Here is a 14,080-nt window from a genome sequence, read left to right as displayed (position 1 = left end):
ACCAGCTTGTGCATATTCTTTACCAAACATCTCATTTATAATGTAGAAACTGTCGAAGCATAAGTCATAAAAGAGGGAGAGAAGAAGTGAACAGCGGATGGATGTGGACCCACGAAGCTATCAGCCTCTCTTTTCATCAGCTCGGTTAGGGTGTGAACGCTCTCTCTCGCCTGTGGTTTCTTTCTCTCTCACCCACCCTGCCCTTCATTAGCGCTGTGAAATTACCACTTCAAAATGTTAAACTCTTTTGTTCTCACTTCAGTCTCTTCTCCTGTTTCTCTCTCTGCACTTCAACCACAGGCCAAATCCCAGAAGGCCCCAATGCACACATCTAAACGGCAGCCACATCCTCTGACACGCTCTGCATGGATGTAAGGAAAGTTTCACTATGTTTTCAACAGAATAAACAGCTCTGAAATGTGCAATGAAGCATAGGGAGCAACTTCTAAATTCTTTACTGTTAAGGTGGACAGCAAGTTCTACACGATAGTCCAAAAGACTGATAAAAGAGAAGAAATGTGCATTTAATCATTAGACATTTTATAGTAATTGCTGAATATTATTGAATAAAAGTGTTCTGGTGCTAATTGTGGGAATGGAATTGCTAGTTTAATATAGATTACTGGCAAGAGCACAGCAGGTCAGCTTAACATGCAAATATTAAAAAAAAAAAAAAAAGACAGTGAGCCAAGCCAACAAGCCAACATATATGGAGAGTAAAGTTTCCAATATTAAGTGAATCGGAATCAGACCAAGAATCTGCTTTATTGGCCAAGTATGTTTGTAGATACAAGGAATTTGACTCCGGTTTAAATGCTGCACTTGTGTGCTTGCAAAGGAAAAAAAGGCCATACAGCTCAACAAGGACAAAAAAAAGACCAATGAATAATAAATTAATGTTTATTTGGGTTAAACTGACCAGATGGTGCTATTTTCTCTATGGTTACTACTAAATCACATAGTTCTTTGCAGGAAACCTCCAAGACATCAATTACTAAAATATGCTAATATGATATTTTCATGTTTTAAATAATCCCAGACATCTACCTATCGCGGCAGAAAGCTGAGCTCACAAGAGGGGAAGCCAGTTTCTGTTGGCTTTCATAACGCCCAGGTAGAACCACCTTAAGAAAATGAACCTTTGCTCAATACTGGCCTGAGTAAAGTTCTATCAACCTATCTTCAAAGTGTCTTCTGTTTTGAACTGTCACATTGTGTAAAAGTGTCAGCGGCCTCATAGAGACCCGGCGGGGTGGGAACGATGGGGAAACGGAAGATGGATGGATGTCACAAGATGTTCAAACGGCTGCCTTTCATGCCTTGAAACTCCCCCTCGGAGTAAGAAACCAAGACCCAAGTGTCCTGCTGCTTCGGTCTGTTGTGTGTGATTGTTTAGTGTGTGTGTGTGTGTGTGTGTGTGTGTGTGTGTGTGTGTGTGTGTGTGAGGATGCAGCCATGCATGGTGGCATACAAACAGGCATCAGCACTGGCTCTACGCACCACTGCTGCTGAGGAGGGGCTCTCTCACCACCTTTCTCCTCCTACTCTCTCTTCTCTTTTTCCTGTCTCCCACTTGCTCCTCCTTTCACCTTCTTTTCCTGCTCCTCCTTTCCCTTAAGACTGTTTAACCACTAAATCCTATCCTGCTCTTACTGCTTGAGAACATTTTATCCCCTAAACATAATGATCATGCAAATTTACGCTCTTAAACTGCAGCGAATGAGTCATACCAGGTGAAGAAACTAATGAAAAGAGAAGCTAATTCTTTTGTTCTGCGCCTGATCGTTCTCATCAACCTCTATCTCTCCATCTTGTTCTCTATCTCTCCATCTGCTCTACAGCCAGGTTTGTCATGGAGGAATGTATGCTGAGGGTTGACAGAGATATAAGCAGCCTGGGGCGTGTTACTCTCTATCTGCTCCTCATACTGGGAAACCAGCAACTGGTGCACCTGTTACCATAAAGCCCTGACACGTTGACTTTTCCACTTTTTCCTCAACTGCTTTTGTTTCCCGCCCTTTCCCGCTATGCTCTGCAAGATCTTGACTTTAATTAAGAGTAGCGTGTAAATGCATGCATGGTCTATTGCTATATGGACTGTGCTGAGGATCCATGTTGTCCAAGCGTTGCTGCAGCATTATCAGCACTGAGATGCTTGGAGATGGAGTCCACACACAGGTGGAGCAAATCAGAAAATGATTGTGTTCCTGTTTGTTAGATAAAGGTAAGAATCACGACTTAGGAGTACAAAGTATCTCTCAGCATCATCAGATCTTGTGTGCTGCAGGTATAAGTATCAACTACATACATTTACTCTCTCTTATCAAGTCATGCTATTTCTTAAAGCCATATTTTCTTATTCAAGTGGAAGTTAGGTTTCATTTTTCAGCCACACCTTGTTCTTTCTTCTGCTCTGTCAGCTGCTCTTATCATTTAGCTCTCATTGCTGTGATGCTATTTGCTGTCATTTAGATTCAGTCCATGCAGACATGCTTTGAGCATGACAGACTTTGGTATGCTAAACCAAATGATGCTTGTGAGTCCTTTGCTGTGTGGAAAAAACTTCTTCAGAGTGTGTGTGTGTGCATGTGTGCTTGATGTTTCTAGGCCACTGTGTGCAGCTAGTGTATTAATGTGTGTGTTTGCATGATTCGTTGACCTCTGCCAGGTGCTCTGACCTCCTCTGAGCTCTGATACCGAGGTGAATGGTGAGACCTCTTCAGCAGAATCCTGCTGTCACTTTGTTTGGCCTGGACTAGGAGAGGCACCAAGAGTCTGGAAAGAGCCCCCCACCTCCTCAGCCCCACTCCTTTTAATCCCCCCCCCCACAAGCACCCAGCAGCAGCCACTCCCAGAAACTCCACATTGACCTGAGTGAGGGATCAGGGCTTGGGGGAGGACAGGAGGGGGGGTTGAGCATAAGGATGGGGGAAGAATTGAGAGTGAGAAGGTGTCAGTAAGAATATGAAAAAGCAGCATGTTGATGGTAATGTTGACACGGATGGAACAGGAGACAAAATGGGGAGGCGACAGGAAGGTGAAGCAGAGTTAGGAGCTCTAGAAGTCACCTCAAGGTTTAAGCACTGACATTTACATGTTAGCTATCGGACACCACGCACCTGAGGCAAGGAGATGCCGCAGAAGAGAATATTGCGTTGCTCAATGAGAATGCTTTCTCTGAGCGCTGCTTGGGGGCGAGTGTGTTGAGGAAGTAGGTGCTGTACAAGGGGAATTTACAGGCAATTTCATCAAATGAGCACAATGTCATAAAACACAAATGATGCCTGGTGCATCCATAAAAGAAATACAGGAAGGGAAAATGACTGCAAATAATTACTAAGTCTGACATAGAAACAAAGCAGTGTGTTATTGATGGCATGATGGTGTTTTTACCTGCAACTGATAATCCAGGTATTAACTACCCGAAGATTTTTACAGCTCAAAAAAAGGTTAAACAAAGTTTTAATCACCAGGCCAGACCAAAGTTGTTTATTCGCCTAAGACTAGCTTAGCTCGTGTCCCACATGAGCAAATGTGTTGATAGTGTGTACATCTCTTTAAGCAAAGAAGATTTATGCTTGCTAAGACACATGATGAAATTTTGTCCAGGAAAAACAATACGATGCCTGAGCTTTTGATTGTGCAGGAGCAAACATCTCAGCTTCTCACCGAACAGTTAAAAGTTCAGCAGGGTGACTCAGGTGGAATCTTTTAGGTGTTTTTCTACAGTAAGGTTAGCATGCAGGCCCCTTTCCAAGCAGACTGAGAGGATCCATTTGTTTAAGACAGTGGAAAGTCTGTTGGTATTTGTAGTCTCTGCCGTGTTTGTTAAGAGTGACTCCTCTTTCATTTCGTTCTCAGACTCTGCTTTTGTTTTTTTGGGGGGGACCAGTATGAACACAATTGAAAGAGCCGGTAAGCTAACAACACGTGTGGAATGACACATGAATGCTGAAGGCTACACACACATACAGACAGACATAGATTTACAATTACGTGCATGTGCAAACTTTCCTGCTTTCTTTCTCTGTAATATAAACATGACGTCTCCAAGCATACACACTTGCACAGTGACAGACACACACACAGACAAAAGTGGTAGATACAGACAGGTGATAATCTTGTCTGTCACACAATCTGTGCATCACCTGCCATATCAAAGACCAGACAAATTAATGAGGTAATGTCAGTCAGAGAGAAACAGCTGCCAAGAAACTCAAAGAGTGTCTAGATTTAAAGAAACGTTATCTTCTGATAGAATATTAAGGAGTTGAAACTGGCAACATTTGATATTTGAAAATGGATCATGGGTGAACTGAAATCTTAGATGTTTGTGAGTGTGTTTACATTTGTAATGAAGGCTGCAACACGTTGACAGGTGAGATCCAACAAGCATCATCGGAGCCTGGAGCCAAAAACCACACTGCACCCATATGGACCAAAACCACTGAGAAGAGAATTAGATAAGGATGTTTAGGATGCGGTTAAGTTACAACATCAAGATTCAAAAGTGAAACTAAATGCTCATGTTACAACAGGAGGCTGTTAGATGACCACACACACGCACACACACAGCTGCTTTATGGTGTTTAGGCCACTGATTGTGGTCCCACCCAAACAGAGAGCAGGTATTGGGCTCATCTCCATATCAGGTTTCATTCTGGACGCCTCAGGCCAGAGGTGGGTGCAGCTTCGCTCCATCGTCGCCTTCCTCGAGGACACTCTTATCTGCAGCACCTCCAGAGAAATGTGCTGGACGGCACTCTGACCTGGGTTGATGGAACATTGCCAGACTGCTTCACAGAAGGCACATACAACCATAAAATCTAATGTGAATTTAAGTGTTCTCGTAATTGTGTGCAAACTTTAGAGCAGCTCAGTGCTCTTTTAATTAAAGGGCCTAACCGATGGTTTTGCAAGTTTTAGCCCATTAAAAGATTAGTCAGAGGTTTTAGTAAATATGCTTAAGCGTTTTCTTAGCAAGAGTACATGAGAAAATTGATACCACTCTCATTTATGTTTAATATGAAGCTGAAGCCAGCAGCTAATTAGCTTAGCTTAGCATAAAACTGGAACAGCTAGCCTGGCTGTGTTTAAAGGTAACAAAATCCTCCTACCAGCACCTCTAAATGCCACCGATTAGCTTGTTTAATTCATGTGACAACAAAGTGTAGAAACAACAAGCTCCAATTCTACAGTGGATTTTGTGCTGGGCAATTTCTTGTGTGGTGTGGACCAGTAGAACCAGGACAGACTCAAGATGGTACTAGCTAAGAAACTGTCATACACATAAACTATAACTTCTGATTTTTACAACATACCACATGTTAATTAGTGAGCTTTAGAGGTGCTGGTGAGCTACATGCTGGATTATGTCACTTTTGGACTGAACCATGCTGGCTGTTTCTCTATTTCAACACGCTAAGTTAAGCTAAGTTAAGCTAAGCAGCTAAGCGCTAACAGGGCAACTGCACGCTTATTCACTTTCTTTCTGATGATAAGACCTAAAACTATGGAGGGACTGATTGCCTTTGAACATAAGCAGGCTACCTGTTTCTGTTTCCAAACTTTATGCTAAGCTAACTGGCTGCTGGATATAGCTTCAGATTTACGGGTATCTGCATTCTCATATGACTCTTTGGAAAACTAAGCATATGTCTGGATACTCCTATACATACAGCTGACCATTCTCCAAACAATGCCATAATTTGCACATTACAGATATAAAGCAAGCTTTGCTGTACTGTACCACCAGACAGAACATGGGCCAAATTCACTCAAATTTTCATGCAAAGTCAATGGAAAGCTTCTAATGAGTTTACTTAAGATCTATGCCTTGGAGTGTAGTCACAATGTTGGTATAGTTAATGGGCTAAAGCATTTAAAACAACCCGTTTATACAGACAAGCATTCCATAAAACACGTCCATCTCACTGTCACTCAAAAGTCTCTCAAAAAACCCTGCTCAAGTAGTCTTCAGCCGTATACCTGCCAGCTCAGGTGACATTAGGTGTGAAATGGGTATTTGGCCAACAAGACACAACGAAGCATCAAACATGGCATCATTAATAATTTTAATGCATAATGAACATCTGCCAGGTGAGCTCCCTCTGTCCCCGTAGCCTCAGGCTCTCGACGCCCTGGAGAAAAGCCGAGCCTGATATTTTGGTGAAAATATCCTGCAGGTGGTAATTCTACACGCAGGCGGTGTGGGTTCAGAGGAGATACAGTACGGCTCATATTCTCCACAAAGAGACAACAATGCAACAGTCTGCTCTTTATCTGCGTGGAATGGTTCGCTGTTGCAATTAAAAGACAAAATGTTCCCTGATGTTTCAGTTGTTTGTATGAGTCAAATGTTGCTGCGTGATTTTACAGGGTGTGCGCCTGTAGTTGTGTGTGTTTATGCAATCTGTCCCATGTCAGCATGCAGTATCAGTGTGCATACAGGCATGGATGTTCACTTGCGGGTCAAAGTCGGGTGGAAACTGAAGAGGATGAGGGCAGCAGTGAGGATGTGTGTCTGGGAAATGACACTCAATCAGGCATGAGTGCAGGTTCGATCAATTACCACTGAAATGAAGCAGGAAACGTTTCTCTACACATCCTCGCCTTTCCCTGACGATAAATATCTCTCTTCCACCCTCCTGTCGCCTCTTTTCTCCCCTCCTCCTCCACCTCCTCCTTCTTCTCCTCATCCACCCATCATCCCTCTCCGTCCTTCTTTTTCTATGGATGAGTGCTGATATTCCCGTGGGATAGTGGAGGAGGAGAGCTTTCCAGGGCCTGTTGCTTCATCATCCCAAATAAAGCAGGGAACATGTTCAGACCACCTCACCTTGGGCTCAGCGATGAAACCCTCAGACAGATTTTTTTTTTTGCAGGCATGCCCTCCTTGTATACACATTACATTTTTTAATGACTCTGTCTTACACTTGTTCATTGTTTCTCTCCTGGCATCACTCCCTTCTTTGGCTCTGCATCTTCTTCTTTCTATGTCACATTTAATGATTTTTTATTGTCTTTCTGCAGCTCGTGCAGTCTGTCAATGCTGTAACTTACACTCCAAACTGAATAAATGGGTGTAAATATCAACTTCTCATCTACATTGGTTTTCTTCTCTTATATATTTTCATCTCAAAATACCAATATAAATATTGAGAAAAACTGTTCGCATTGACTTTCACCCAGCGAGCTCTGATTAGAGGGAAGAGAAAATTTTCCATGTTCACTCGTGATACTTCCCCATAATCTATTTCTCTCTCTCTCTCCCTCCCTTTTCCTTTCTTCGTCTCGCACCCAGTTTCAGTCTACATGTCTCGGCTCGTCCGAGGTTTAGAGGAACCACGCACTCCTTTTCTCCTCAATCCTCTGGAACAATCACAGCGTGTCCTGCTCAAGGGCCGCAGCAGGGCGCGCCCCATCGCACACCGAGGAACAAGGAAGGCTGACGTACTGGTGCGCAATCCCCGTGACCTCTAGGCTTGATCCACCAAATCTGTTACACAGAGATACATTCATCAGTTTTTCACTGTAATAAACTACCTGCTTGTCTGTTATTTAATCCCGTGGGGATTTATTACAGTAATTTTCTATTTAGGTCAAAAGTTCACAGCTGTTGAGTCAGAAATCTTTTTTCTTTACTCTTTATTTGTTCCACAAAATTTTATTTTGTCTTGATTTTTGTAAGAAGCCCAGACTCAAATAGCTATGGCTGCTGAAGATTTAAGAGAGGAGTTAAGAGTTAGTTTGTGCAATGCAATCCCTGCAGTTTGGGTCAGTATAGGATTTACGCTTGCTTAGATTTAGCCATTACGGATGAGTACTGGCTAAATTAGCATTATCTTCTGTTGCTTTATTTACTCAAAAATAATAATAAAATGCCCGAAATAAGGTTATTTTGATTCAGTGTCAGAAGCTCAAGCTCCTAACCTTAAAACAGTAAATAAATTTACTCTTAGTTGTCCAAAACAATGTGCATATGACATTCAAAACTGCAAAGGTTACGCTTATTATTTATGTACATGTGAGTTTAGAAAGAGCCAACGTATATTATAATTGTTTGTAACCATATCATAATTTAGTTTTGGAAAGAAAACCACATCTGTAATATAAAAAATAACACTAGCACTGGCTCAAAACAAGCCCTTGGGGCCGCTAAGTGATATAATTTAGAATAAAATTTTGAAATTCATATGAATTGTGATGAAATACAAAGGTCTGAGTCTGCTGCCTCTTTCACTGCCTCTGATGTCTGATTTGGGTGCTCTTCTGTCTCTTTGGGCCTCAGAGGAGAACAACTCAACTAAAGATATTTGATCTGATGTAAAGCAGCATGTTGTATTGATTGAACATTTATGTTTTACTCAGGTTGCAAAAATGACTGGAACTATTCCAACAACAAAATGACTTAATAAAAGTGAAATAATTTCTGAATTTGAGATTTGTTTTTATTGTCCAAGTGAACTGAAATGTTTGGATTTGAACATTTAAGACAATATTTAAAAATGAAATTGGCACACAAACATTTTCTGAAGGAGAAGAATATTTAATTCAGATGCATTAGCTATGTGCACATCCCACCCTGCAGGACAACAGATTTAAGAAAATTGGAGAGTAAACATAAAATTCAGTCTTCAACAACACGTAAATGGGAGCATTGTATGCAAGGATAAACAACTTGGATTAAATACTGTATTAATCAGACCAGGGTGAATAGTTGGCTTGTTTCAGACCATCTAAGCAGCCTTTTTGAGTCATGTCCGGCAGACATGCACCTGCTATTGTGTGAGTTTAGTCTCTCCTGAAAAGAGAATTCACCTGCTAATGCAAAAGGGGGGGAGGAGAGGAAGGTATGAAGGAGAAAGGGAAGGACAGAATGAATAGAGGAGGCAGGGAGAGACAGTCATGCCTTCAAGACAAATGCGGCTTGTCACCCATTTAAAAGAAAACACAAATCAAGACAGAAGTGCGAATGGAAGAGTGGAGAAGATGTGAGGAGAAGGAGGGAGGGAGGGAGTTGTCGTCTACTACAACAAGTCTAACCTGAATCCAAAGCTAACAAGATGCCGTGATTGCAGGGCCCTGAAAATATGAAGGAACTACCAAAGACAACAGAGGGAAAAAAAAAAAGAAAATTAAACACAGGCTTTTGTTCGCTCTGCTCTCCTCTCTCTCCTCAAGTTTCAGACAGACGAGGGCTGTCTCTCCCTCTCTCTCTCTCTTTGACAGACACACGCACACACACACACACACACACACACACACACACACACACACACACACACACACAAACAGACAAGGCCTCACTCCAAAAACAGTCTGGAAAGAGATGTGGGCTGAAGTTGTGCACGGTTGCTCGTGTCTAAGGTCACGCTGCAGTGTCAGGAAGCATGCAAGCAGCATCTGTGAGGTCAGTCTTCATGAGCAATGCTACACACTCTCACACACACACAAAGTCAAATAAAGTCTGCACATCCTCACTGCAGGTCTAAGCACTTCTCATGCATTTTGTGCAGCTCTCATTAGTAAATGCATAAAGATAGTTGTAAAAACATGTGTTTCACTGTGGAGGAAGACGTACTTAGATCCTTTAGTAAAAGCAGCAATGACTGAGTAAAAATACACTGTTACAAATGCAAAAGTTAAAGTATGCAGAATGACCCACTGCTGAGTGTTACATTATCGTTATGCATTTATATAACATCAGCATTTTAATATTGCTTCTCTACTGTCACCTGTGCAATAATGCTGAAGGTGCCAGAAAAAAACATAAATCATGTACAATCAGTGGGCACAACAGAAATAAATTAAATCTCTCATAATAATCCCAAAAAAAGTGTACAGCTGAGGAGCAAAGAGGAAGTAAAGGAGCTCATCACCGCAACTTAAACACACACACATTCACACACACACACACACACACACACACACACACACGCAGTAACTCACTGTGACACTCCGAAAAAATGTAACGTATACAGTACGTCGGGGTCAATAGTTTAGACAAAGTGTTATCTTACTCTTCTCACAACTGCAGGTGAGAGAAGAAAAAGGCCACAAAGCACGAGAAGTGTTGAATGTGGGTTCTCACAACATCGCAGTGTGTTTCTGAGTCAAAGTTTGGTATCCAGTGTTTGGATCAAATGCATGAAAATACACACTCATTAACTTTTTTTAAAAATAACTCCTGAAACCAAATGAGTAACAGTACTGTTATTTTGTGTCATGGAATATTTGATGCTGAATACAAACACGGTATCTGGGTTATATTTCCAGTTTAAATGTTACTCAATCGTGTGTCATTGCATCATGAAGCATTACGGGCTTGAAACTGTCACCAGATTGTTAAAGTCAGGTACTGAAGCCCTGAGTCATAATAAGGTGTCGTGACAGAAATGAGTTCTTAATTCTTACTTTGACAGAAATATTTTAATCATTTGTGACTAATGAAGTGAAATTACTCAAAACAATTTAGAATTCAGATCATTTTATTTATCTAGCTTTGTCCTGCTTCAAAAACACCTGTTTGGATAAAGGATGTTACTACATGGACTCACTTCATAAGACTGATGGAGAACACATGCAGCCATTTGTTTGCAAATGATGGCATTCTGTCTTTATTCAAGTTTATTTTATGGTTTTTAGAATCGGGGTTATATAATATTTGTCAGCAATATGATTTTAATGGCTTTACAAAGACCCATGACCACAATTTAAAGAACCACATGTGATCTATTTTCGGCTGCGGTGGGTCGTCTGCATGTCTAAGTGGTCTGGGGAAAGGACACTGACCCCTGGGTTCAGCCATTCCTACAGTATTCCCAAATTACTGGTTCATGCCTGGATAAATGTAGAGGGTTGCCTCAGGAATGGCATACAGTATAAAAAAGCCTATGCTGAATCAACTCTGTAGTGGGCCTCCATACATACTCCAAGTATTTCATAGAGTCGAGGCTGAAATGTCATTTCCAGCCTTTGAGAGCCTCTCATCCGTGTTCATGCATAAGAAATCTGTAATTACAGAGATTAACTCACAGTAATTCCCCTTTCACACATAATAGCCAGGTATGGCACACAGAACAACAGAGCTCTGAATGAGCTGGGCATGCACAGGAACAATGGGAGGGAAGACGGACACAGTTTGGTTCTTCATTGTTATCTCAGGTGAGTCAGATGCTTTGGCGAAGGCTTCCTTCATGACTGAGTCTGTACATTTGAATTTAGGGTAATTCAGTTTTCTCAAGGGGATGATCACTGTGAATTTTAGCAGAGCTGCGAATTGACAGTTCTCATGTAAAAGGCCGAGAGGCTGGAATGAAACAGGATTATTATGAGAACCTTTTAAATGGATGGAACAAATTAAAGTGCTCTCTGGCTCTAAACTGGATATTAAAAATGTTTGAGATTCTCCTCATCAAGGAAATTACTGTTTCACTAACATGAGCAATTTAAACGTGTCCTCCGGTGAAATTTGAAAAATAACTCAATCTGCTTTCCTCCCAAAGAGACTCCAGATATCCACGACGGCTAGCACGAATAAGACTGCATGAAAATGAATGATGTTATTAACGATTGAAAACTGATCGATGAGTATGCCTTTTGTCATAGATCTCTTCATCCCGATGGTTAAAAGCTCACACAGCGTCATCGAAACCAGCCCTCTGACTGACAGTCAGCCTTACACCCTCAGTTACAAGCCGTGCTCAGATGTGCTCATATAGTCACCCCAGCATTTATTTCTAATGTTGTCATTGTCACTCCATTGCTAGAAATGTTCCCGACAAGCCTGGACTTGCAGAGGATTTAGGAAAAGCCTGCTCTTCCACCACCGCTTTATAACGTGTTAACATTCCTTCACAAGATGGAGTATCACCTCACGGCCAGAATGACTTCCTGTTGCATGGTGCCATATCGTAATGAATACATCCCCTTCATTCCCTGTTCCTATCTAACGTACGCACATTCTTCAGTCATTACAAATGGATGCTGGTCTGTTTGGTTTTTTGAAACAGGCCAGGCAGTCATTAAATACACACTGCCATGCTAACGTTCGCACATTCCTCCAGAGACGGCGGACGGTGCCCACGCATCACAAGCAACTGGTAGAAGAAAACCCAAAGATGTTTTGTTGATAGTAAGCAGAAAGTAATTTCAAAATCTGTTATCTTTGGGAGCGTTGAGAATGGAGAATGGAAAGGAAGTGACTGGATACACAAAACTCTTGTAAATGGGAGGATATGAAAGCAGCAAAAAAGATGTCAATGGAAACTTCTTTCTAACCTGGGGCAAAAAAAAAAAAAATGAAGGAAAAAGCCTGGGAGTCACTTTTCTCTTGGACCTCTATCCTGTAACAGGCAGAGGAATGACAGGCTGTGCTGGATGCTTAAAGCTGAAATGATCAGTCCATTAAATGACCAGGCAATCAGCAGAAATGTCAGCAGCTACAGTTTGATAATTGGTTAATTGTCTGCATAATTTATTCAACAAAAACTCAACAAAATATGAAGATGTCATCGTGGGCTCTGGGATGGGAGTTTTTGACACAAAGTGATGGATTAAACGAAAAAGGTAGATTTACTGACAATAAAAGAATAGCTCTACGCCGAGCTGAAACAATTAATCAATCATTTAGACAATAAACAAAAAATAATAATCAGCTACTATTCTCAAAGCAAATTAATCTTTAAAGTAGTTTTTCCGGCAAAAGTGTTTAAAATTTACTGACTCCAACTTTTCAAATATGAAGATTTGCTGCATTTTGTATACATATATTTATACAGTATGTGTATATAAATGTAAATTATAAAGGATTTGGTATTGGACATGTTTGATCAAGGAAATAATAATAGATTAGAAAATAACCAAGAAAATAATATTAATAAAAATAATAATAAGCATCCTTCTGGTGCTAAATTTTGTCAGATCTTATTGTCAGATCAGCTTCTTCCACACTGATTTATCCACACATCAGCCTGCTAATCCATTCATTCATCCTCAGGGATTTACACACACACACACACACACACACACACACACACACACACACACACACACACACACACACACACACACACACACAGGTGGCAGTGAACAGGTCTGTCCACTATGCAGGATGACCGGATGTCCTGAGGAGGGAACACACCTTTACTTGCCCAAATTTCTGACCCAGCAGGATCTGAAGACAATGAAAAGCCCCCTGAAACTTCTAATAATAAAACATCTATTACCATTCCACTGTGAGTATCATGAGGCATGACAGATAGCCATAATTGTGTTTTAGTTAACAGTCTGAGGGTATGATAATGACTCAAAATAGATGCTCCGCGCTGTGGAGCATTTGCATATTTAACTACATAAAAACACATTAAGTGTAATTTCTTGATGTTTCTATAATGATGTTTGTATTTAAAAAAACATGACAGAGGTTTTCAAATGAGCTTCTGATGCTTCTTGTAAATCAATAAATCATTGCATTGCATTAAATCCCTCAGAAGCAATTTTTTTATAGATAGCAAACAACAAAAATCATACAAAAGTCACATTATCAGTTTGTGCTGATGCTGTTTAATGTGTTGTGTGTGCACATTTAGCCTCTCTGCAGTTCTGCTGTGGAAAAAAGTTGCATCAGTTCTTTAACAGTTTTATGCATTGTTTTCAAGATGCTGCACTGAGACCATTTCTTTAAATTTCATTTGCTTTTCCTCAAGTTCCAGTTTCTTTTACCGTTCATTTATTTAGTTTTCAAAAGACCTTTTTAGATTTATTCATCACATTGCTGCATTTGTCAATGTCTGTAATAACTGTACAATTCAACTGAACAGCGTAAAAAAGACTAAATTACAACTAATCAAACTGAATCAACTAAATTCAACAAAACTGAATTGAACATGAAAACACAAGCAAAAAATCCTTCATTAAAAACACTAAAACTATACTTTTATAGTCTTGTTTAAGGTGCTGATGCTATATTTTTTTCTTACTCTCATTATATTCCAGACATTTGGATAATAATGTTAATTGAAAGGTGTTTTCAACTTGAATAACGTGATTTGTGCTTCACATGAGGTAATGCAGTGGA

Source organism: Chaetodon trifascialis, chromosome 14, assembly GCF_039877785.1.
Source record: "Chaetodon trifascialis isolate fChaTrf1 chromosome 14, fChaTrf1.hap1, whole genome shotgun sequence".
In the NCBI taxonomy this organism is placed as follows: domain Eukaryota; kingdom Metazoa; phylum Chordata; class Actinopteri; order Chaetodontiformes; family Chaetodontidae; genus Chaetodon; species Chaetodon trifascialis.
Note: the sequence above shows the minus strand (reverse complement) of the source record.